Source organism: Prionailurus viverrinus, chromosome D2 (genome assembly GCF_022837055.1).
Source record: "Prionailurus viverrinus isolate Anna chromosome D2, UM_Priviv_1.0, whole genome shotgun sequence".
Lineage (NCBI taxonomy): Eukaryota > Metazoa > Chordata > Mammalia > Carnivora > Felidae > Prionailurus > Prionailurus viverrinus.
The window spans coordinates 42,665,111-42,681,449 of NC_062571.1; positions in this window are offsets into that span (position 1 = coordinate 42,665,111).

Sequence of the window (16,339 nt, forward strand, 5' to 3'; positions counted from 1 at the left end):
ACGCAAGGGGCTGGTGGTATGTACACATCCTTCTGGAAGGCAAAGTGACAGTAGGTGAGACCTGGCCACACTGACAAAGAGCTAAAAACATGCAACTTCCTGCTTTCACAGAAAGCACAAGAGAAAGTAACTCTTTGGAAAAGAAACAGAGCCCCCTATTGAGACTACACTGTGAAATTTATATACATCCCTTTTCCTTCTTTCTCATAATGTGAAAGATTCAAACAAGAGCAGATCAAAGTCCAATATAATCCACCTGAATTCCTAGGTTTAGCATTAGCTGCACATTCAAATCACCTGGGAAGTTTTCAAATTCCCAGGGCCCAGGCCACCTCCCAGTCCAATTAATTCAGAATCCCTGGAGGTGAGACGCAGGCCTCTGCACTGTCTTTAAAGCACCCTGGACTCCAGTGTGTGGTCATGGTTGAGAACTACTGTCCTAAATAAACACCAGGTAAATAAATCTCTCCTTCTGTAAGAATAAACAGAGCAAGAAAAGTCACCAAATTTAAAAAAGCTACCGCAACACCAAACTATTGAGACACCTGGAGGAAACACAGAAAAAGGTTAGTAAGAGGGAGTTCTTAAAAAAAATGTTTAACTTTTATTATAGCATTCTTTAAAAAATTAACACACTGTTTGCTCTGAAATGCCATTCTCAAGGCAATTATGGTTTTCATTCTTCATCTGATGATAAAAACATGGAAATATTTCAAAGTGAAATTGCCTATTTGCCAAACATACATTTTAGCAGCAGCACTGTTGTCTTTATCTGAAGAATAATATTTTTTTCAGTTATTTGAGAAACTATTTTCATTTGGACCTGATTAATTTAAAAAGTGGAAAGAGAAAAACATAAAGTTACCAAGTCATAGGCAGCACAACTATATGGAATGAAACTCAGGCCAAGATGGAACTATTAATTGTGCTTAAAGAGATGAGTCGTTAGCCTCAACTAATGATTAGATAAACACAGTCAACTGTGTGAGAAACTGTGAAGAAAAATAAGTTTAAAAATTAAAAATAAGTTTAAATATTTAAAATATGCTTTTGAGTTACTGAGTTAAGGCTAATGTCAGGAGAAATTTTAAATGATATATTTGGCTCTCTGAGAACTTATAAAATGTAAGCCTATCTTCTCAAATTATACATATTTAACTTGTACATGTTTTCAGGAATGCATTATGTATGACATTAACAAACTGGGTAAAATTCAAGGAAGCAGAAAAAAAATAGAAGATAGCATTCTAAAGACTATTTTAGGCAATGACACATGAATTGAGAGTAAGGAATTTATTTGAGAGATAATACCAGGAAAACACTGAGAGGGAGCAGGGAAGTGAGACAGGGAACGAAAGGAAGCTGTAAAGTATGTACTATTTGGTCGCCTGGGTGGCTCAGTGGGTTAAGCATCTGACTCTTGATTTCAGCTCAGGTCATGATCTCACAGTTCATGAGTAAAAGCCCGGCATCAGGCTCTGTGTCGAGAGTGTGGAGCCTGCATGGGATTCTCTGTCTCCTGCTTTCTCCTCCCCTCCCTGCTCGTGCTCTTTGTCTCTCTGTGTCTCAAAAATAAATTAACATTAGTAGCATCAAGTATGTCACTGCTGTAGTCAACTGAGGTTGATCACTTTGGGGACTCTGGTATAGAATATATCCTTAGAGCTTTCCCACCTGAGGAGCAAGGGGGTGGATGTTTATTTACTAGTAAGGGCTGCTGCCAGGGGCATTCATGCCTTTGCACTCAGATCCTGCTCCAGCCACTGGGCAAGGAGAATGGAACCACCCTCCCTAAATCAAATAGCCACATGTACGGGCCTTGGATAAGCACAGAGAGAACATAAGTGGGCTGTGACAGCATCTGCTAAAAGTGTGTTTGGAGATAAAACAGAGCAGGGGTCAGCAAACTTTTTTGTAAAGTACCAGACGGTAGATATTTTAAGTCTTGTGTGCTACATATGGTCATTCTCGCATATTTTTCTTTTTCTGATTTTGTCTAACTAGTTAAAAATGTAAAAACATTCTAACTCATACAAAAACAGGTGTTGGACCACATTTGGCCCACAGGTTATAGATTGCAGACTTTTGAAATAGAGAATAATTTTTTTAAGACCAAAACTAAATGAATAAATTTTCTAAGATGAAGATAATCTTTGCATGAAAACATTTATTTTGTGTTGTTTATAAAATACACTGAAATAAAATGACTACCTTAGAAAAACAGTTGTGCAGACCTATCAATCAAAAACAGATCTAGGACAAGAAAGAACAAAGTAGAGTTTAAGGCATTAAAGATGATGAGTTATTTTATATTTGTAATGCAGTAAAGTAATGTAAATGTAAAATCCTCAGTGAAGACATCGTAGGCGCAGTCTTTAATTTGACAAGTAAGATAATAGCAAAGGACAAAACAAGACAAAAAACAAAACTGTTGAAAATACAGATGAACAAAAAAACATTAATGTGGTGGAATTTAATTCATTATTCCAAATCTTCAATATATCAAGTATTAACAAAATTCAAGAGAGTATGAAAGAACAGGGTTATTAAGTTATAAGAAAATAGTGGTTCAGTGCATAGCTTCAAATTTTCAAAAAATATTAACCCAGTTTCAGTGAATTAACCAGCTGTGATCCCTGGCCCTAGTCTGCATAGTGAATGACACAGGCAACCTCCAATTCCCACTGGGCACCTGCCTCTCAGGGCACAGTATTCTGGGAACTTACCTACACTCACTAAATTAAGAAGACTTCTCTGGTCCTGAGGTGTCAGTGGGCCTGGCAAGCATGACATGTAAAATTTCCCTAGGTCTAATTTTTCACTGAAGCCTCTAGGTTCTCTGCTTGAGGCAAGAGGCTATTTAGTCAAAGCCAGAAAACTCATAGCTATCCTTTTCTTTAGGTCTTTTTATCTTTTTTAGCATCAGACAGACAGTGGGATATACTTCCCCGTTTGAGGAATCCAGGGACTTCTCTTTCCCCTTTCGCCCAGGCTCCAATTATCTCTTTCATCTAGAGGAATCTGTCCACATTTATTCCAGCCTCCTTACAGACACTCACTCTGTCCTGAATCACACCTGGATATTCAACATAATCTGATCAGGTTTAAGATTTTGAAACAAAAACAAATAAGCAAAAGAAGCATTCTCACAGGCAAATTCTGCTCTCTGCCCAACATTGTTTTTTGTGCTGCACAAATTCTTCCCTATTGTTCATACTCCATTAAATACACAAAGGCAAAACTGTATAGACCATTCTAAGGACAGTTACACTGAATTAGAAGTGAAATACAAAAGAAATAAAGCAAAATCAAAACGTTCAAGCCCTCATATTTTTTCCTGAGTTAAGAATCCTAACTGCAGTTATTATTTTCAAAATAACGATTCTGAGAAAACTATATATTAAAATACAGAGGATGTGTCCAATGAGGTACTCTGAGAAAAATGTAGAGACTTATTCTGTGGTTTTGACATAGCCATTCTTCTACATGTTACATGACCTATTGTGACCTATTGTGGAGTTAGGGAAAAACTTGAAGGACAGGCTTCTAAACAATTCTGTAAGTAATATAAAGGCTGAGGGGGGAGGGGGAATGGCAGCTAGGACTAGCAATCTTTTCTTTTAAATATGAGTCTTTTAATTAATCAAAAAATATTCCACATGGAATAATGTGTGTGCAATATTGCATAAACAAACAGAAAGAATAACAGTTCTCCATTAATCAGAGACCTGAGAAATTGCTAAATTCACCATACTAGAAATTAGGTTGCTCTTTTAAAGCTTTCTGCTAATTCTAGTTAAAAAGAAAAATAAATATCAACTAACAAAGTGGGAAATCGCAAATGACAGATGAGAAAGAGTTTCATCTAAACTAGAAAACTATCCATTACAAGCCTACAAGTTAAAACTGGCAAGTTCGATGTAAATGTGCAAAATAATAATTACAAATCAGTAATCAAATAATTTTAAGATTTCTCACACTCATTTGTAATTATATTTCAGCAAATTCAAACGTTAACAATTTACAATTTTTCCCGCCAAATAAAAATATTTTTTAAAAATTCTGAGAATTTTCCATCATAGGATACTGACACTCTCATACATTTATAGTGATAATAAATAATATTATACTTTTCAGAGGCCCAAATGGTAAGATATATTAATATCTTTCAAGTATTCATCCTCATACTTATGATTATTATACTCAACCCAAGGAAATAATCAATGTTTGAGGTGAAGACATATGAACAAGTATATTCTTTATGAAATAGTGAAAAGAAGGAAATAAATTAAAATTATGGGAATTTAGTATTAATAAAATAATTTTCAGGCAACAGAGGATCACATATAGAGGCTAAATTAGAATTGTGGGTATTGTGATAGTTAATTTATATGTCAACTTGGCTAGGCTATAGTGCTCAGTTGTTTGGCCACACACCAGTCTAGATGCTACTATGAAGGTATTTTTTACATGTGATTAACATTTAAATGAGTAGACTATGAATAAAACAGATTACTTTCCATAATGTGGGTGGGCCACATCCAATCAACTGAAAGCCTTAAAAGACTAAGGGTTCCCAAACAAATTTGGCTTCAACATTGCAATATAGAATCCTTGCCTGAGCTTTCAGTCTGCCTGGCCTGCCCTTCAGATTTCTAACTACAGACTGTAACATTAATTCTTACCTGAATTTCTACCCTTTAGGATTGCTCTACAGATTTAGGTCTTGCCAGCCCCCACCATCACAGGAGTCAAATCTCTCTCTCCCTCTCTTTGCTATTGGTTCTGTTTCTCTGGAATACCTGGTAGCACACTAAACAACGATAAACAAATGGAACGTAGACAAAAAAAAAAAATTATGGCACAATCACTTGCAGGCATTGGACAACAGGCAGTGCAGAAATTCAATCCTGAGCAAAGGCAGACTCACGAGCTGAACCGCATGAGGGCCCTGACTCTCAGCCTGAGGACATTTTCTTACCTAATGCAGTGAGCAGAAGAGGCAGAGATCAAGGTTGAGGCAGGGAATAGGACTATGAAGGATGGGTCATTGGGATACTGCTACTCCCCTTTGTCTCCCCCCCACACACACACTCTTCCTCTTTCTCTCTCTCTCTCTCTCTCTCTCTCTCTCTCTCTCTCTCTCTCTCAGAAATAAACATTAAAGAAATAAAATGAATCAGTAATCCAAACACCCCCCCCCCCCCAAAAAAAAACAGAAGTCCAGGACCAAATGGCTTCACAGGCAAATTCTACCAAACATTTAAATAACAGTTAATATCCATTCTTAAACCATTCCAAAAAAAAAAAAAAAAAAAAACAGAAGAGAAAGGAAAACTTTCAAAATCATTATATGGGGCCAGTATCACTCTGATACCAAAACCAGATAAGACACCAGGGAAAAAAAAAGAGAGAGAGAGAGAATGAACTCCAGGTCAGTATCTCTCATGAAAATAGATGCAAAAAGCCTCAACAAAATATTAGCAAACTGAATCCAACAATATATTTTTAAAAAATCATACACCACAGGGGCGCCTGGGTGGCTTGGTCGGTTAAGCGTCCGACTTCGGCTCAGGTCATGATCTCACGGTCTGTGAGTTCGAGCCCCGCATCGGGCTCTGTGCTGACAGCTCAGAGCCTGGAGCCTGTTTCAGATTCTGTGTCTCCCTCTCTCTCTGCCCCTCCCCTGTTCATGCTCTGTCTCTCTCTGTCTCAGAAATAAATAAAGGTTAAAAAAAATTTTTTTTAAATCATACACCACAATCAAGTGGGACTTATTCCTGGGATGCAAGGGTATTTTAATAATCCCCAAACCATCAGTGTGATATGTCACATCAATAAGAGAAAGAATAAAAACCATATAATCATTTAAATAGATGCAGAAAAAGCATTTGACCAACAACAACATCCGTTCATGATAAAAAACCCTCTGCAAAGTAGGTCTAGCAGGAATATATCTCAACATAATAAAGTACTTACATGAAAAGCCCACAGCCAATATCATACTCAATGGTGAAAAATTGAGAGCTTTTCACCTAAGGTCAGGAACAAGACAAGGATGTCCATTCTCACCACTTTTTTTCAACATAGTACTAGGAAGTCCTAGCCACAGCAATTAGACAACATAAAGAAATGAAAGGCATCCAAACTGGTAAGGAAAAAGTAAAACTTCCACTATCTGCAGATGGCATGCTATATATGGAAAACCCAAAAGACCCCACCAAAACACTACTAGGACTGATAAATGAATTCAGTGAAGTCACAGGATACATAATCAATGTACAGAAATCTGTTGCATTCCTATACACTAATCATGAAGTGGCAGAATGTAAAATTAAGAAAACAATGTCATTTACAATTGCACAAACAGTAAAATACCTGGGACTAAGCCTAACCAAAGAGGTAAAAGGCCTGTACTCTGAAAACTATAAAGCACTGATGAAATAAATTCAAGACAATGCAAAGAAATGGAAAGACATTCCATGCTCATGGGTTGACAGAACAAATATTGTTAAAATGTCTATACTATCCAAAGCAATCCAAACATGTAATGCAATCCCTAGCAAAATATCAACAGCATTTTCCACAGAGCTAGAACAAACAACCCTAAAATTTAGATGGAACCCCAAATAGCCAAAGAAATCTTGAAAAAGAAGAACAAATGGAGGTATCACAATTCCCTATTTCAAGTAATAAAACAGTTTGGTACTGGCAAAAATATAGACACATAGGTCAATAGAACAGAACAGAAAACTCAGGAATAAACCTACAATTACATGGTTAATTAATCTTTGACAAAGGAGGAATGAATATGCAATGGGAAAAAGACAGTCTCTTCAACAAATGGTGGTGAGAAAATGAACAGCCACATGCAAAAGAATGAAACTGGACCACTTTCTTTCACCATGCACAAAAATAAACTTAATGTGGATTAAAGACCCAAATGTGAGACCAGAAACTATAAAAATCCTTGAGGAGCACACAGGCAGTAATCTCCGACATTGGCTGTAGCAACATCTTTCTAGACATGTCTCCTGAGGCAAGGAAAATAAAAACAAAAATAAACATTGGGGATTACATCAAAATAAAGACTTTCTGCACATAGTGAGAAACAACCAACAAAACTAAAAGGCCACCTACTGAAAGGAAGAAAATATTTGCAAATTACATATCAGATAAAGCGTTAGGATACAAAATATATAACAAACGAGTACAACTTGACACCCAAAAACCTAATAATCCACTTAAGAAAATGGGCAAAAGATACTTAAAGACATTTCTCCAAAGAAGACAGACAGATGGCTAACAGACTTGAAAAGCTGAACGTCACTCATTGTCAGGGAAATGTAAATCAAAACTACTATGAAATATCACCTCATACCTGTCAGAATGGCTGATATCAACAACACAAGAAACAAGTGTGGTAAGGACGTGAAGAAAAAGGAGCCCTCTCGTACTGTTAGTGGGAATACAAACTGGTGCAGCATTGTGGAAAACAAAATGGAAGTTCCTCAAAAAGTTAAAATTAGAAGTACCCTAAGATTGAGGCATTGCACTACTAGGTATTTACCCAAATAATACAAAAACACTAACTGAAAGGGATACATGCAAACCTATGTTTAGCAGCATTATTTACAATAGCCAAACCAGGAAGCAGCCCAAGTGCCCACTGATAGATGAATGGATAAAGAAGATGAATATTATTCAGCTACAAAAAAGAATGAAATCTTGTCATATGCAACAACTTGGGTAGAGTTAGAGATTATAATGCTGAAGAAAATATGAGTCAGTCAGAGAAAGACAAATACCATTCGATCTCACTCCTATGTGGAATTTAAGAAACAAAACAAATGAGCAAAGAAAAAAAAAGACAAACCAAGAAACAAACTCTTAACCATAGAGGACAAACATGCTTACCAGAGGGGAAATGGGTAGGAGGATGGGGAGAGTGGGGGATGGGGATTAAAGTGGGGATTAAAAACATTTATGGGGGGATAGGCTAAATGGGTGAAGGGCATTAAAGAGGGTACCTGTTGGGATGAGCACTGGATGTTATACGTAAGTGATGAATCATTTGTTTTCATATTTACTTTTGAGAGAGAGAGACAGAGCATGAGCAGGGGAGGGGCAGAAAGAGGGGAAGACAGAGAATCTGAAGCAGGTTCCAGGCTCCGAGCTGTCAGCACAGAGCTCAACATGGGGCTCAGACCCATGAACCATGAGATCATGACCTGAGCTGAACTCAGACGCTTAACCGACTGAGGCACCCAGGTGCCCCATGAATCATTGAATTCTACTCCTGAAACCATTATTACACTATATGTTAACCAACTTGGATTTAAATAAAATGAAAAAAACAGCCAAACCAAAATCAAACAACAACAACAAAACATTGCATCAGCTTCTACAATGTTATTAATATTTTCAAGAAAATGTTATTGTCACAAATCTCTCTTTTGTTCTTATTGAGGAGTGAATTTAACAAAATAATATGAAACCTGAAATTTCACTGCTTTTTCATTGCAAATATACATGTTTACTATGAAAACGAATACAGATAAATAACAAAAAAGTACACTTATAATGAAAAATGAATAACATTCAAAAAATAATAAATGTTGAAGCAGCTATAACAAACCTATTGAAAGAACTAAAGGAAGATATGGCTAAAGAACAAAACAAAAATATATTCAAAATTTAATGAATGAACAAATAGAGACTCCACAAAAAGAAAACTGTACATTTATACAAAAATGTTTTAAAAACTACATACATATATAACGCATAGAACTAATGGAAATTATAGAACTAAAAATTATAATAAGAAAATGAAAAGCTCACTGAATGGCCTTAAGAGCTGTTTTGACATGATGAAGAAATAGTAAATCAAACTCAAGGACAGAATGATTCAATCTGAAACATGAAGAAAAATGAATAGGGTTTATCAGGGAATGGAAACACAACATCAAATGGTCTAACATGTTTGTAAAAAGAGTTCTAGAATTTTAAAAGAAGTTGGTGAAGGGCATAATGAGGTAAATAAAGGTTTGAAGAAATAATGGCTGAAAATTCCTAAATTTGATGAGAAACATTTATTTATATATCCAAGAATCTCAGAATACATCAAGAAGGATAAATGCACAAAACCCACACATAGCCACATTGAAGTCACAATGGTTATAGCCAAAAGAAAGAGAAAATATTGACAGGATTCAGTGGAAAACAACACATTATATAGGGATCAGTGATAAGAATAAATGCTGACTTCTCATCATAAATAATGGAAGCTAAAAGATATTGGAACAATTTTCAACTGCTAAAAGAATAGAGAAAAAGAAATCTCTACTGACAGTACCCTTCAAAAAGGAAGGATGAGATAAAGCTATTTTTTTTATAAGAGCTGTTTTTAGATAAGTACCTGCAAACCCAAGTTATAAGATAATCTAAAGGATATTTGCCAGGTTTAAGGTGAATGATACCAAATGGAAACTCTGACCCATAGGAAGTAACAAAGACAATCAGAAATGGTAAATGAGAGTATAAATATAAACTATTTTTTATCTCTTAATTGTCTCAAGGTACCACTCACTGTAAAATACAAAAATAGTAACACTTTAAGGTGGGGATTATAATAATACAGGAGTAAAATATATGACAACAATAACATAAATGAAGAAGAGTTAACAAATGCAAATATAATGTAGTAAAATGATTACATCCATGAAATAGGAACCGTCAAGTATAAAGTGAGAAGTGGAAAGTGTTGATATAAAAAGTGTTTAGAGTCAGGTGTTAATTGGTATAATATTGACTGTAAATAGACTTTAATAAGATAAGAATGCATATTTTTAGCCCTAGAGACAATATTTAGAACCATAAAAATTGTTATGGCTAAGAACCCAATAAAGAAATTAAAATGGTATGCCAGACGTAGTCAGTTAACCCAAAATAAAGAAGGAAAGGAGCAAGAGAGATACAAACACAAAAAGGAAACAGGGGAAACACAAAGAAAGATGGCAGACATAAACTCAACCATACCAATAATTACGTGTAAATGTCTTGTAAATGTTGACTAGATGTATCATTTACATGCAAATGTTAACTAAACCACAGTAATGAAAACACAAGGCTCAATATTTGCTGTCTACGAAGACCCAACTTCAAAATTAAGACAAATAGTTAGAAAGTAGTATAATACAAAAGGTATAATATTATGTAAACAATATGCCTATGAAAGCTGGTATGGTATACCAATGTCATACAATCAAGGCAAAGAGATATATGAAAGCTAAAGAAAATCTACATAATGATAAAAAGTACAAAAAAACAAAAAGAGGGGCACCTGGATGGTTCAGTTGGTTAAGAATCTGACTATGGCTCAGGTCATGATCTCATGGTTCCTGAGTTTGAGCCCCATGTCAGGTTTTGTGCTGACAGCACAGCACCTGCTGCAGATCCTCTGTCCCCCTCTCTCTCTGTCCTTCCTCCACTTGAATTTTCTCTCTCTCAAAAATGAATGAGCATTAAAAAAAATAATAATGACCAAAAAGATGCAACAATCCTAAATGTGTATGCACCTAATAGCAGACTATGTTTTCTTTCTTTCTTTCTTTCTTTCTTTCTTTCTTTCTTTCTTTCCCTTTCTTCTTTCTTTCTTTTTTAATATGAAACTTATTGTCAAATTGGTTTCCATACAACACTCAGTGCTTATCCCTACAGGTGCCCTCCTCAATGATGATCACCCACTTTCCCCTTCCTCCCACCCCCCCCCCCCCCATCAACCTTCAGTTTATTCTCAGTTTTTAAGAGTCTTTTATGGTTTGGCTCCCTCCCTCTCTAACTTCTTTTTCTTTTTCTTACCCTCCCCCATGGTCTTGTGTTAAATTTCTCAGGATTGTTTTCTGACCATAATAAAAATTCATTAGAAACCATTAATAATGAACATAAATAAAATCACAAAATATTGAGAAATTTATTAATACTGATATGAAAATAAGTTGTCATAGAATAAACTACGACAATTAGAACAATCTTTAAATAATGGCAATGAAAAGGTAGCATATAAAAATTAATTTGATACAGTAAAAGCAAACCCTATTTTTAAATATTAGATTAAAATCTTAGATTTAAAATCAATAGTGTAGGTTTCTCTATTAAAAGACTAAGAGGAAAAATAAACAAATTAAAACCAAGATTTAAAAAGGGAAGAGTTCATAATGATCAGAGTATAAACTGATGAAATAGAAAACAGACTGGCAGGGGGCGCCTGGGTGGCGCAGTCAGTTAAGCGTCCGAATTCAGCCAGGTCACGATCTCGTGGTCCGGGAGTTCCAGCCCCGCGTCGGGCTCTGGGCTGATGGCTCAGAGCCTGGAGCCTGTTTCCGATTCTGTGTCTCCCTCTCTCTCTGCCCCTCCCCCGTTCATGCTCTGTCTCTCTCTGTCCCCAAAATAAATAAAATTGAAAAAAAAAATTTTTTTAAAAAAGAAAACAGACTGGCAGAAGAAAAAAAAATCAACAGAGTCCACAATTTTTTTAAAAGATTAATAATATTGATCAAAATCTAGGAGAAATAATCAAGAAAATAAGAGGAAAAAATACAAAATACAAATATTAAAAATAAAAAGAGGAATATTACTATAGGTCCTATAAATGTTATTAAGAGGATAATAAAGAATATTATTTAAAAATTTGAAAATTTTACAAAATGAAACAAATTCCTTAAAAAATGCAACTTGCCAAAATTAACACATGAAGCAATAGAAAATCAGAACAGCTTTATATCCATTAAAGAAATCATAATAAATAAATCTCACAAAGAAAACTCCAGGCCCCGGTGGTTTACTGATTAATTTTACTACATAATTAAGGAAGATACATTATCAGTGTTACTCAAACACTTTTAGAAAATAGCGAAAGGGAGAGTGCTTTCCTAATCATTTTATGAAGCCAGTACAACACTAATACCAAAAGCTAACAAAGAATTTCTGGATTTGTTTTTTGGAAATTTTAAATTAGACCACTATTAGTCATGATCATAAATTCAAAACTCCAGATCAAATAGTAGCAAATGAAATCAAGACATATACATAAAATAATCTGAAATGATCAAATGCAGTTATCTCTTTAATGCAAGGTTGGTTCAACATTTGGAAATGAAATATGTTTTGCCATGTTAACATATAAAAGAGGAAAAATTGCATGATCCTCCTCATATCTCAGTTATCTCAGTAGAGACAGAAAAAAAAATCTGGAAAAATTCAACTCATTCATGGTAAAATGTAAGGAAGGAAAAAAAAAACTTTGAGCAAACTAGAAATAAAAGGCATCTTTTTCAAATTAGTAAAGATATGTACAAAATACCTATAAATAATATACTTAATGGTGAAAATAGAATAGTTTATTCAGAGTACCCGTAAGTAAACCATAAGCAGATGAATGGATAAAGAAATGGTGGTATATCCATACAATTAAATATTACTCTGCAGCAAAAAGAATGAACACATGTACACACATACACACACACACACACAAATTCATCTCAAAAACAGAATCAGAACAAATGAAATCAGACATAAAGGAATACTTATAATATGGCTTGATTTATATGAAATAGAACCTGTAAAACTAATGTTTAACACTAATGTATAATTGATATACAAAACTAATGCATAGTTTCAGTTTTGTCAACCAGTAGTTGCCTGAAGCAAGTAGTTAGAGATGACTGTATGCAAAAGCCACAAGGGAACTTTCTGGATGGAAATGCTCTATATCTTGAATGGGCTATGCTTCACAAGTACATAAATCTATCAGTACTCAAACTGTCAATTTCAATGAATTTTTAAAAAATATAAATTATACCTCAGTAAAGTTGCTTAAAATGTATAATATTAAAGAAAGCCTAAGGTACAGAACAACTCTTTCTGATCTATATTGTGGTAAGTTGTGATAGACTGATTGATCAATACGTAGGTAGATAGGTAGGTAAGAGAGATATCAAAGAAACAGTGAAAAGCAATACATAATATTAGTTATGCTTTGGCAGGCATCTCAGGTAGTTTTTGTCTTTGCAATTATAATGACAAATGCTATAATTTATAAACTTGCTAAAAATGAGCAAGTATTACATTTGCTGTACGTTTCTTAAAAAGGTTATGAAAAGGAAAAAATATATAAAATATCTGATATATGGTAGATTTTCAGGATACATTTGGGACTTCCTTTCAGCTCTTTCTTTCCTTTTTTATCCTCTTTTACCACCTCACTCTACTTCCAGTCTCTTGTGCATTTACTGGCTTTCCTTTATTCACACTGTATTACACATTCCTCTATATCCAGATCTGATGATGTTTGATGAAAACTTTTTCCTCAGTTTAATTCAAGTCAGTACCAGAAATCTCCAAGGGACTAATTATCAAGTTTGCACAATACTGAAGCCAACACAGGCATACACAAACATAAGATGATAAGAAAATAGAATGTGACTCCAAAGTAATTGCATGTTTTCATTTCTCCAGACCTTGGCCAGCCAAGGTCACAGTTTTTTCACACACCTCCAGGAATATCAAAGTCAGCAAGCCTCCAGAGAAACTCTGGTTATGAACTCAGTGGTTAACTTACATTCCAGGGGCCCTCTCAGAAGCAGGCCCAAAAGAAAGCACTGTTTACACAAACTTGCAGTCATTGGCCAAATCTATCTGTTGTGTTCTCTTCTAGAGGCCAGCTGGGAAAGCTCCCTTTTTCTCAGCTGCCCTCTAATAAAGGAAAATCTTTGCAATCCTACCTTTGGCAATCCAGGAAACCAGTCCATCCATCGTATCAGACACTTTGGTCCCTACGAGGTAAGAGACAACAATGGGCATGCTCATTGACCACAGTCACTGTTGGTTGATATGGAAAAGCAGCTAAAAATGCAACAGCAATAAAATACTTGCTTATTACTTTTAACTTTATGAAGTGGTTTTCACTTAAATTTTTATAACCCTCCCCTCAGGAGGATATTACACAAAGATTAGAAAGCATGTTGCCTTTATTTGCAGACACATGATGGTTTAGATTTAAAATCCTAAAGAACCCATCAGAAAGAAACTGCCAGAATTACGGGACACCTGGCTGGCTCAGTTGGTCATGGTCTCACGGTTCACGAGTTTGAGCCCCGCATCAGGCTCTGTGCTAACAGTACAAAGTCTGCTTGGGATTCTCTCCCTCTCTTTCTTGCCTTTCCCCTTCACTTTCTCTCTCTTTCTCTCAAAATAAATAAATAAACATTAAAAAAAATGCCAGCATTATCATTGAAATGCCAAAAGTTACAATGTCAATGTAGTCAGATTAATTGTATTTCTATATACTAACAACAAACAATTGGAAAATATAATAAAAATGCCACTTTTTAAGGTGTAAGAAAACTGAAATTCTTATTGAGGAATGAATTTAATAAAAAAGGTAAAATATTTGCACACCAAAAGCCAGAAAACATTGCCAGAGAAATTAAAGAAGACCTAAATAAATGGAGAAACATATCAAATGCATGGAACAGAAGACTAAATATTTTTAAGGTTCTCTCCACAATGATCTAAAGCATGTATTCTCAACAGGGGCAGAATCACCCACAAATAGATAAAAATTGCTTCCTGGAGGGAAAAATATTCTTACATATACAATGGCTTATTACCTTCCAAAGCTCAACCCTATCTAATAGAATCTTATTATTTATATATAATATTTCTTATTTGAGAAAATTTAAGTAGATTTCTTTTTTCTCCTTGTGTTTGGGAGGGTAAGAATAAAAAAAAAAAGGTTGAGAAACAGTGATCTAAAAATTCAAGAGAGGGGTGACTGGTGACTGGCTACTTCAGTCAGAAGAGTATGCAACTCTTGATCTCAAAAGTCCTAAAATTGAGCCCCACGTTAAATGTAGAGATTACTTAAATAAATAAAACTAAAAAAATAAAATAAAATAAAAATTCAAGACAGTCCTAATCAAAACACCAACAAGTTTTTAATAAATTGACAAGATAACTCTAAAGCTTATATGGAAATTCAAAGACCTTAGAATAGTTAATAATTCTGTGAAAGAATAAAAGACTAAGGACAGGGTTGTGTTGGATTAAGATTAAAAATATAGACTAAAAGAACATATTAGAGAAATAAATTCACAAAAATAAGGCCAAATGATTTTTGATGAAGCTCTCAAAGTAGTTCTATGAGGATAGTTAGTTTTTAAAGAATGGTGCTGAAATTACTAGGTATCTTTATGAAAAAAAAAAGTTGACCTGTACATGACATAAACAATAAGTAATTTGAGATTTATAATATAAGTAAACATAAAAGTTAAAGCAATCAAAATTTTAGAAAAAAACATCGGTGACTATTTTTGTGAGCAGGGAGTAGGTAATGATTTTTGGAATGGACAAAAATGCCTAAATACCCATGAAAAAAAAGTCAATGAATTAAACATTAAAATTAAATAGTCTCTTCAAAGACACCATTAAGAAAACATAGGCAAACCACAGATTTGGAGAAAATATTCTCAATACATACATTTGACATCCACCCACCATTACACCCACTCATATGTATGTGTATGTGTGTACATACATACTTAGGTGTATATACGAGCTTTATGTATGTGTGCACATATGTGTGCAGACACAAGAGTGTAGAAAGCACTCCAATACAAAAATAAAAATATCCAGTATCCAATTAAATAGGAGAAAACTTGAACAAATATATGTCCCCAAAAGGTACGTGAGAAGATGTTTAACAGGAGTCACCAAAGAAATAAACCACAATGTGATACCACCACACATTCACCAGAGTGCTTGCAATAGCTGACAATTCAGTTGTTGGCAAAGATGTGAAGCAATTGTTATGTTCATGTATTATTGGTTGAAATGTCAAATGGTACAAATGTTTTGCAAAACAATGTGTTTCTCATAAAGTTTAACATACGCTTACTATATAATCCATCAGTACCATTTTTAGGAACTTTCCCAAAAGAAATGAGAACATATTCACAGAAAGACTGGTATAAGTATGTCCACATATACATTTTTTAAGTTTATTTATTTATTTAGAGAGGGAGCGTGAGCAAGCAGGGGAGAAGCAGAGAGAGAGGGAGACAGGGAATCCCAAGCAGACTCTGTGCTCTTTAGGCACAGAGCCTGAAAACTGCATGTCTGTGAACAACAGAATGGATTCAAAAATAATACAGCATATTCAAAAAAGGAATTCGGCAGTAAAAGAAAACAAATGACTACTACATAAAACAGCATTATGCCGAGTGAAAGAACCTAGAGACAAAGAGTACACATTGGATAATTATCTTTCTATGACATTCAA